Source organism: Cebus imitator, unplaced genomic scaffold (assembly GCF_001604975.1).
Source record: "Cebus imitator isolate Cc_AM_T3 unplaced genomic scaffold, Cebus_imitator-1.0 Scaffold20, whole genome shotgun sequence".
NCBI lineage: Eukaryota > Metazoa > Chordata > Mammalia > Primates > Cebidae > Cebus > Cebus imitator.
The window spans coordinates 5,099,083-5,110,176 of NW_016107335.1; the positions used below are offsets into that span (position 1 = coordinate 5,099,083).

The window sequence follows — 11,094 nt, forward strand, 5'->3', positions numbered from 1 at the left end:
AAAAAAAAAAAAAAAAAAAGAAAGAAAGAAAGAAAAAGAAAAACACAGTTAAGATGACAGAGCCCACTTTCGAGTGCAGCACCCCTCCAGCCCTGCCCCTGCCTCACTAACCTCTTACACAGGAAAACATAAGCAATTACTGTGTTCAAGCCATTGTCTATTTTGTGATCTATTTACTTGCTTTGTTTTTTTGTTTGTTTGTTTTTAAGATGGAGTCTCATTTCGTTGCCCAGGCTGGAGTGCAGTGGTGCAATCTCAGCTCACTGCAACCTCCGCCTCCTGGGTTCAAGTGAGTCCCCTGCCTCAGCCTCCTTAGTATCTGGGATTACAGGCGCCCACCACCATGTCTGGCTAGTCTTTGTATTTTTAGTAGAGAGGGGGTTTTACCATGTTGGCTAGGCTGGTCTCGAACTCCTGACCTCAGGTGATCCACCCACCTCGGTCTCCCCAAGTGCTGGGATTACAGGCGTGAGCCATCACATCACACCTGGCCAATTTTGCTAGGACAGCTAGTCTACCCTAATGACAGTGAGTCATAGGTCTTCTCCACAATTATTAGCCAAAGGACATGTAAACTTGTTCAGAAAGTAACACACTGCTTCAGATGAAACAGGAATGAGAATGTTAATGAGAGAGCTCTGATTTTTTTATTTCCAAACATTAGAAAACAGAGTGAGTGGAGAGCAGGATGAATAACCCCGCTGGATTCCAGGCCAGGAATTTTCAAGGTTGGCTGGTACTTTCATAAACTCATGACGTGAAATAAACCAAGTCCTTTCTCGTGTTCTGGCCTCCTCCTCACCCTCACTTGCTGTAATCTGAGGAGTGTGCATCTTGTATGAATAAAAGGTCCCATCAGCTATACTGCTCCAAGTCCTATGTGACCAGGAAGTGGGCTAACTTAGGTTTTTTCAAAAACTCTGAAAGTCTGAGTCTGAGAGGCTGGAGAAGGCTCATTTCACCTCCCCCAATCCGACTTGCTCTCATCCGTACGAAGGGCACCACGGTGCGTTGTATTCTGTTTGTAGACAAATTCAGCAGACAGTCTCCTGACTGGGTAGTGAGGAGGGAGGGGTTCAGAAAGCAACAGCAGGTTACATCCTTGAACTCTTCACATACCTCCCTCACATTCTGTCCGGATTCTTCTGACACCTCAGTACCCTGAACACCACATCCACGCCATTTCCTGTTTTTCTGCCTCTTACACTTGGGTTATTAGACTTTAACTTTCCATTTTTTGCTTGTGTCTCTGGTAGAATACCACCAGTGGTGGGGACTCATCTCTCCTCAGGTAATTGATCCCATTTAGAAATAATAGAAAGAAGAATTTACAAACACAGCTTTCCAAAGTCTTCTTTCTTATAATTTGTTGTTTGTCAGAATTTAGAACGAAGAACATATCTGAGTTTGGGGATTTTTTTTTTTAACACTCTAAAAATCCTAAGAGCCTTGCTTCCAAAGTCAGTGTTTAAGGAGCTGCTGAGAACGAACAGATTTCAGATAATGGCCTTTCCAGACAGCAATGGTGTTACATAATGAAGGTGCTTTTAGAAGTAGTGAAAGATAAATACAGATAACTATTTTTTTTTTCTGTATTTATCTTTCTGAAAGTGTGGCAGTGTGTGCTGAGGCTGGGATTGGCTGAGACAGAAGAAAGAAGCTCCCATGATGGGTTCCACTTAAGAAATCTGCTCAATGACAGGCTGAAAGTAAGAAAGACTTGCAAAAGACTGACCCTCTGAAGCAGCTGAAGATAGCCCAATCTTTTGGGTCCTGCTGAAAAATGTGCCAGAATGAGCATCGTGGAATCTTGAGGACACACGTCCTGGGAGACAGGCACCCACCTGGGGAAGCTATTTGAGATGGTGGCCACCCCTTCGGTCATGCCATGAACTTGCTGCACAGCTAAGAGGAAGACCCGTCACCTGGGCTTTCTATGCTCTGTGAGCTGAGATGCCATTATCATGCTTGTCTACCTCCCATCCCCAGCCCTGGGTTTCATTCTCTGTTCTGGAGCAAATACTACCAGTTCTTTCAGGCCTTCCTCAAACAGCACCCATGTCCATCCCCCACCTTCTGCCTTGTCTCCCTTCTGAATGGTGATTCTGCACTGGGCACCCCTGCAGGTGGGGACTGAGCAGCACAGACTGGACCAGGGACCCCACCTGCACACATCTAAGTCTTGCTTCCCTGATGATGCAGCCAAGGTGTTCATCGACTTCTCCTACACCAGGTCATGTTGGGTCTACCCCGGCTTGGTCACATGACTCTTGGTCAGCGTCTGCTCCATCCTGTACTTTTGCAGGTGTGAACCGGGCCCGGGGCGGTAATGAGCAGCCATCTGCTTCTCATGCCACATTTATAGGACCACAATCCAAAGGAATCCCGGCAGGATGGGATGAAGGGCTGCATCTCTCATTCCAGACAATCACTACTTCCTCCTTCTTTATATTGTCCTCTGATTCAGTCGCTATATCTGAGAGTGCACATGGGTTAAGAATGTAGACTCTGAAATTGTACTCCTGAGTTCAAATCCCTGCTCTTCCATTTACCACTTGTGTGACCTTTCCCAAGTTAACATCTTCTGTGTTTCAAATTTTTAATTCTAAAATAATCACTGGCCAGGTGCAGTGGCTCATGCCTGTAATCCCAGCCCTTTGGGAGGCCAAGGTGGATCACCTGAGCGCAGGAGTTCAAGACCAGCCTGGCCAACATGGCAAAATCCCATCTCTACTAAAGATATAAAAATTATCCAGCCATGGTGGCAGATGCCTATATTCCCAGCTACTTGGGCAGCTGAGGCAGGAGAACTGCTTGAACCCAAGATGCAGAGGCTGCAGTGAGCCGAGGTCATGCCACTGCACTCCAGCCTGAATGACAGAGGGAGACGCCACCTCAAACTAATTAATTAATAACAACAATAACGCCTATTCTAACAATTATCAGTACTATAAAATTTAAATAAGGTACCACAAATAAAGCACAAAACAGGCCATATTAAGCACCTATACTCATTGATGATGATGGTGATTATAATGATGATTTGTTTATCCAAGAAGACTCTATTTCTCCATGAAGCCATCTATACAAATGTTCACTAGAACACAATAAAGAACAAAGGTCCCTAAAAACCCACTAGGACTTTCCCGCTATGTTGACATTAATTTACAACATGTTGTCTTACCTCCCAGAGCATTTTCCTCCATCTTATGTATAACAATATTATGACAGAACTTGATGAAGATCTGTTGAAATTCAGAGATGTCATTCTGTCAGGCTGAAGACTGAAGAAGGCTGGCTAGCCGAAGAGAGTTTGATTTTTATTTTTTATTTTTTTTTTGAGACAGAGTTTCACTCTTGTTACCCAGGCTGGAGTGCAATGGCGCGATCTCGGCTCACCGCAACCTCCGCCTCCTGGGTTCAAGCAATTCTCCTGCCTCAGCCTCCCGAGTAGCTGGGACTACAGGCACGCGCCACCATGCCCAGCTAATTTTTGTATTTTTTTTGGTAGAGACGGGGTTTCACCTTGTTGACCAGGATGGTCTCGATCTCTTGACCTCGTGATCCACCCGCCTCGGCCTCCCAAAGTGCTGGGATTACAGGCTTGAGCCACCGCGCCCGGCGAGAGTTTGATTTTTAAATATCAACGTGGCCCAATGCTGCAAACCCACAACTATCACTTTTGACACCTTGCATTCATTTTTCTTAACTTCTCAACCCTAGTAAGGATTGAGTTTTTAGCCTTGTTTATGCACAAATCAGCATTCTTCAAAGAACAGAACCAAGAGGATATACGTATTTAGAGAGATGAAGAAATTTAAGATATTGGTTCACACGATTGTGGAGGCTGGGCTAGTCCAAAATTGGATGGGAAAGACTAACAGGTTGGAGTCTTGGGAAAGAGTTGCAGTTCAAGTCCAAAGGCCACTTGCTAGAGAGTTCTCTGTTAACTGGGAGGTCAGTCTTTTGTTCTCTTCGGGCCTTCAACTGATTGGATGATCCAACATTATGGAGGGTAACCTGCTTTATTTGAAGCTCACTGATGTAAACTTAATATCTCGTCCAAAAATACTGTCACAGAACACCCAGGTTAATATTTGAGCAAACATCAAGGCACCATGGCCTAGCCAAGTGGACACATAAAATTAACCCTCACAGTTTGATTCCATTTTCATGATATGCTAACGTGGTAAACCTTCTCCAAAACTTGTGGATATCTGTATATGCAGGAGCTTAGAGTCCTTCAAATGTAAAGTATAAGAATCAGCAGATAATTACGGGTAGACACACTAAAATTATTTGAAATTTTAATTCTGCAATTTGACTTTCAAGAAAGTTATTTAATACTAAATATCTTTGGTCATAGTTTACTATTCAACTAATATATATTTTGTCCAAAGAAACACATATAATAGTTGTGATAGTTACACTTTACAGACAAACATTACAGTCCAGAGACATTTTCTTGTAATGGCTAATTTTATATGTCAACTTGGCTGGGCCATGGTGTGGTGCCCAGCTGTTTGGTCAAACCCTAGTCTAGGTGTTCTAGTGAAGGTATATTATAGACGTGATGAAGATTTGTGATTAGTTGACATTTAAGTGAAGGAGATTACTCTCTAGAATATACATGGGCTTCCCCTGATTCGCTGAAGGCCTTAAGAGCAAAAACCGAGGACTTCCAGGAAGGAAGGAATTCTGTCTCAAGACTGTAACACAGAAAACCTGCCTGGGTTGCCTGCATGCCCAGCTGCCCTCCAGATTTCAGACTTGCCAGCCCCACAATCATGTGAGCAAATTCCTTGCAATAAATGTCTTTGTGTGTGTGCCTGTAGACACACACACACACTCACATATAACCTGTTCCTTTGTGTGTGTCTGTGTATGTGTCTACACACACACATCCTGTTGGTTCCTTTTCTCTAGAGAATGCTCTCTGACATAATAGTATAGCCAAAAAACCTCACAGTCAGAGTTTAATCAAGGACATCAGGTGATTTACCATTTCCTTTCCAGCTCTATCATTTTAGAGAGGAGGAAACTGGGGTACTGAAAAATCACCAACTTGCCCACGCCCATGCAGTGAGCACACAGATGGGGCTGGTCTGGTCTCTCTCCTGCGTATCATATTTCTCTGAACCACAGCAATTCACGCATGAATTCCACAGAGAGCACTCGGTATCTTGAGGGTTAGTGGGGAAGGAATTAAACATATTTTACTTAGAAAAAATGTACAGAAATGCTTGGAGATCTGTGTCATTTCCTTAGTTCCGTCTCTAAATAGCTGTGCGATCTTAGGCACATCACCCAACTTCTTTGCCTTCCGTTTCCTTATCTATAAATGGCGATGATAATACCAACCCTTATTTAATTCTTGTGGTGTTAAGGAAAAAAATGAAAACTAGATATGAGGACACTCTGGAAATTTAAAGGAAGATTTAAAAAAATGATTTGAGAAGTGGGAAAGACTACTGCATTTTTAAAAAAGATAATGGTAGTATTGATATTTATTTTCAGTGGTTTTCAAGGAATACATTGTGAACTATCTCATTTCACTGCTGCAGGCTGGAGATAAACATAGGCGTTTATCTCCCTTCCTCCCACCTTCCCTCTGCCACATTATAAGATTGTAATACAGGATGCAAAATTCTTCTAGGAAAGGTTTACAAAAATAATTTTCTCCTGGATTAAGATATGCTTGACTATGCAAAGATTTAGAGCTTTCTATGGTAAGCCTTTTCAAACTGTATCTGACTGACTCCTATATTTGACAGGACTTTGAAAGATTGTGGGTATACCAATTTTAAGCATTTGCTATAAATTGTTATAACTGAATGCTTGTTCCCATCTCAGGTTCTCATAGTGAAGGATGTGATTTATTATGACCTAGAGATTTAGCTGAGACTTATAAACTATTAATAAGATAAGAATGGAATGTAGCAAAGGAATAAATAAGCCTTTCAGAAAGTCCTTTCTCTGCTGAAAGGAGTCAAGATTCTCATCCAAAGATGCTCATGAAACCTTGGTTCTCCACATTTCACCCCCTGTGGGGGGGCGATGGTCTGTAATAAGCTGTGCTCATCACAGTCTTAATTTGGAAAATAAAATTTCCCTCCTTTCTGGAATTCCCTCAAGGAAACAAAATAATAAAACACTTTCTTTGATTTCCATTTACTTGATAGAATCAAAATCTGGATTTGAATCTCAATGAGATTTACCTAATGGCATAAGTGATATATCAACAGCCTATATGACTTTGAAACAGTTCCTTAATCTTTCTGAACCTTAGTTTAATCCTCTATGAAATGGGAATGAAAATGTTTATTTCACAATGTGTTTGCAGGGTGCACATGAATGGCAGCTATGTTGAAATAACAGAAATGGTAGAAAATTGCTTTTGATGTAGCATTAATTGAGCATATACTAAGCATTAAAACACTGTTCTTGACACAAAGGCTAACAGGAGCTGGGGCTTGTATTTAAGAGGAATACATTCTACCACAATCCACAAGGACAAGCTTCCCATGGTGACAGCGTTGCTCAGTTGGTTAATGAGATGCATCTAGTTTCTTTTCTTTTTTTTTGAGATGGAGTCTTGCTCTGTCACCCAGGCTGTAGTGCAGTAGCACAATCTCAGCTCACCGCAACCTCCGCCTCCCAGGTTAAGTGATTCTCCTGCCTCAGCCTCCTGAGTAGCTGGGACTACAGGCATGCACCACCATGCCCAGCTAATTTTTGTATTTTTAGTAGAGACAGGGTGGTTGGCTAGACTGGTCTCGAACTCCTGACCTCAGGTGATCTGCCTGCCTCAGCTTCCCAAAGTGCTGGGATTACAGGCATGAGCCACCATGCCTGCTCAATATTTTCTGATTATCATATTCCAAGGCAGGGAGTGGGGGGAGAAAGCAATAAAACGTCTTATGCTTGGTGTGGGAATGTTTAGGATAGCATCCAAAAATAAAAAAAATAAAATAAAATACTCTCACTGTGCCTGTAAATTCCTCGATGGCAAGGCTCATCAGCTATTTGCACATTCAGCAGCAGCAGCAGCAGCAGCACATCAGTGGAGACTGTCAGGCAGAGGGATTCAGACAGAGACAGAGAGTCCCTGAGGCCTGGGTCACTCACATTGAGGAGGGTGACATATTAGGTGACAAAATGGGAAAGAACGAAGCTCAGTCCTTAGCCTCATGGCATTTCCTTCCGCAATATGTGTATCTCATCCCCTCCTGCCTGGCTGATCTCAAAGCACTTCTAACCCATTAGGAATCTGGCCTGAAACAGGAGCAGGTCAGACCCTCTCCCTCGTTCTCCCTGTTGCCTTGCGTCAGCTGCACCTGTGCTAGGGTGAGCAACTGTGCGCTTTGCGTGTAATCCACGCTCACTTCCCCAGATGTTGTTAACCTGTTAACCTCCGATACACTTCTCAGCCCCGGCACTCTGATTTTCACTGCTCATTTCTCTGTGGAGCGGCTCTCGCCAGGGCCACCAGAGTGCAGTGGACAGACAACGGGCAACTTTGGGCTTTCTTTGACCCCTGTTTTTTTTTTATTTCTTCCCTCTTATTTGAAATGTTCCCCTCAGTGCATTCCCTTCTATCGCTTCTCAAGTCTCATGGTTTCCCTCTGCCGCCAGCTGTCTGAGGGGAGCCTCTCCGCTCACCTAAGTGGTGACTGCTCCCCGAGCTCCATCCGGTTTCTCTCCCTAGGGCACCACACGCACACCTGTGTGAACTGCATTCCACGAGACACGGGAGACCCCCAACTTGATCTTCAGGTTTGACCTCTCTCTTTGCTCCAGACTTAGACAGCCAACTCTTTACTGCCTGTGCCACCCATGTGTTCCTTGCCATTGTATGTGTCCAAGTCTGCATTTCCATCTTCTCTGCCCTCTGCTCCTTCCTATTTCCCTTGAAGGAGGTCAGCATCCACCCAACTGGCATAGTAAGAAACAGGAGACTTATTTTCTCCCGACTCCCCTCTCTGCAAGCAATGCTACGGTCCGTCTGAGTCGACCACCCAAGGGGCTGCCATATCTTTTCCTTATTTCCACTTCAGGCATTCCTTCCTGGGCTGTGGTCTTACCTCTCAATTCCACTTCTTTCTCCACCCCCATTTCTCACCAGACTGTTCTCCACCTGCAAACATATTTCCAACAAGCAAATGTGACCATGGCAGTCCCCTGCTGAGATTTATTTCATGGCTCCCCATCACCTACAAAATGCCCGCACGTGACGTATAAGGATCTTCGCAGCCAGGCTTCCAATTCCTAGTCCAGGTCTACCTCCTCTCTTCTGACACATAACATCCAGTTAAGCTTCAGTGGCTCTCCTGGGCCTTGTTATTTCCATGCACGCCGCCGTCGCTGCCAGGACTCCCTTCCTACCATGTCTACCTGACAAACTCCTATTCAAACCATGAGCCACAATGCCTCCTGTCCCTTGAAACCTTTCCTACCCTGTCCCCAGGTAAACTGAGGAGCTGCTTCCAGTAGGCACCTGTTCCACCTGAGGCTGAGCCTAATGATCCCTCTGTGTGCTGATTTTTATAGTAAGTGTTCTTGCCCTACCTGTTTCCCCACTGGAATATGTTTCCTTTCATTATTTTCTTTTTCTCTCTCTTTTTTTTTTTTATTATACTTTAGGTTCTGGGGTACATGTGCAGATCATGCAGGATTGTTGCATAGGTACATACATGACAAGGTGGTTTGCTGCCTCGATCACTTATATCTGGTATTTCTCCCCGTTACCCCTTCCCCCCGTCCCCCTTGCTGTACCTTCCCTAGCCCCCCACCAACTGACCCCAGTGTGTGATACTCCCCTCTCTGTGTCCATGTGTTCTCATTGTTCAACACCCACCTATGAGTCAGGACATGCGGTGTTTGGTTTTCTTCTCTTGTGTCAGTTTGCTGAGAATGATGGTTTCCAGATTCATCCATGTCCCTACGAAGGACACAGACTCATCCCCTTTCATTCTTATACCAAATCTACTCAATGCTGGCTCAAGATAGGAAAACATTAGAGATGTGCTGACTAGATGAATCCAGCTCGTCCTCTAACCAGTGCCGGAATTCCCTAGAGTAGGTAGTCACCGTCCAGACCCTGTTTCAACCTTTCAAGGGGTGCTTAGTTTATTCACACCACGTAGTTCCCATTAGCTTTAGCTAGCAACAGTTGTTACAGAGAAGCAAGCCTGCCTTTCGTGCACGGAGGAATTTTCTATGTTCAACTTGCCAATGCCTGTTTGCCCCTTGCAGCTGCACACAGTAAACTCGGTTCTTCCAAATGATTAGAGGAAAATAAACTTCATCAGGGACTTATGCAGTTTGGGGTGTTACAGTCCAGAGCTTAAGTTACAGAACGTTTCCCTGTTTAGGTGAGTGAAAATCAGCTTGCTCAGTTGTTTTGAAGAGGCACAAACCAAGTTCATGATTCCCTTTGACAGTCTACCCTACCCACCTTTTCCTTTTACCTGCAAATACCTGTGCTAAGAGGCACGAAGCATGAAAACCTAGCGGGATTTGGAGCCATCCTTCTCCACACCACGCAAGCCCCTGATGGAGTCATAACAGAAGCATTGCCCAGATTGGATAGGAAGGGACTCAGCTGCAAGGAACTGAGGGCTGGGCTCGGCGCGGTCTGTCACGGAAGAAGCGTCAGGGACAATGGACCACCACGGAGCCATGCTACCAGGCACTACTGCCACATCTCCTCCTCAAAGTCAAGGATCCTGTGCTCTTAGAGTGAATCTCTGTGGCTGCACTTAGCTGCATTTTCAGACATCCATCAGTGTGAGCAACAGCAGGCAAAACTCACTCCACTGTGGCATGGCTCATGACCATGTTCCGGGCACAGACCACCCCAGCTGCCTGGAGGAGGGGTCCCAGGACCACACCATGCCATAAACAAACTAATGATTTTGGAACACATTCAACTGTATATTGTTTTGTTTTATATATATACACACACACATATATATACACACATATATACATATATATACACACATATACATACGTACATATATACATATATACACATACATATATACACATATATACATATATATACACATATATGTACACACATTTTGCTTTTATCTTAAAAACCACAGAAAACTTAACCATGAGCCTTGAAAGACCACACGTCTTGTGTTTCATATTCTCTCCCAACTTTGCTTGAAGTACTGTTACTCCCTAGATGTGAATCAGAATAACTTCCTCAGTCATCTTTAACTGTGCCCAGCAGGCAGAGGCTGCAGTGAGCCGAGACTGCGCCACTGCACTCCAGCCTGGCGACAGAGCGACTCCATCTTAAAAACAAAAACAAAAACAAAAATAACTGTGCCTGTTTATTTCATACCTGCTTAATATCTCATGGGACGGTCTTGATTACTGCTTGAAGGAAATAAAGTTCCTCCTTTTATAGGTTAAAGCAGTTTTGTTCTCAGGGAGGGGGTTTTGAAGGCAAGGCAGTCTACATTGTCGAGGTAAGTGAGACCTTTGTTTAACTTGTATTATATTTTGTCCATTTTTTAAATAAGTCCACATATTTTGTTCCACATTTTTAATAAGTCCACATATTTTATTCCCACGTAAGTGGGACCTTTGTTTAACTTGTATTATATTTTGCCCATTTTCTATTTTATTGCATTTTAGGTTTTGGGGTACATGTGAAGAACATGCAAGATTATTGCATAGGGACACACACGGCAGTGTGATGTGCTGCCTTCCTCCCCAATAAGTCCACATATTTTGTTCTCATCTGATCCTAAAAATCCAGTGAGGAAGGTAGAGAAGAAAATCTCTCTAGGCCACATATATCTATCTCAATAATAACACTCCTATTTCAAAGTGGTTTTCTCAAAGCCTGGAAACTGGTTATTGACAGGGTGAAGGCCAGAATCCAGCATGATTCCTGACTTACATGGGCACTGGTGTGGGCTTGCTGGTTTTCCTGTAATATGTCTAGAATTTATGATAAAAGTCTCCATGCATCATCATATACAATCAACTATCATTTCTTTTTCTTTTCTTTTCTTTTTTTTTTTTTTTTTTTTTTTTTTTTTTTTTTTTTTTTTTTTTTTTTTTTTTTTT

The 11,094-nt window shown here is 43.5% G+C and overlaps 1 protein-coding gene across 2 annotated transcripts in view; it reads right to left on the bottom strand.

Annotated features, from left to right (window-relative positions):
- The window catches only part of DPP6 (dipeptidyl peptidase like 6), a 1,123,726-nt gene that overhangs the window by 931,288 nt on the left and 181,344 nt on the right, over positions 1 to 11,094 (bottom strand). The gene's annotated exons all lie outside the window — the stretch shown is intronic.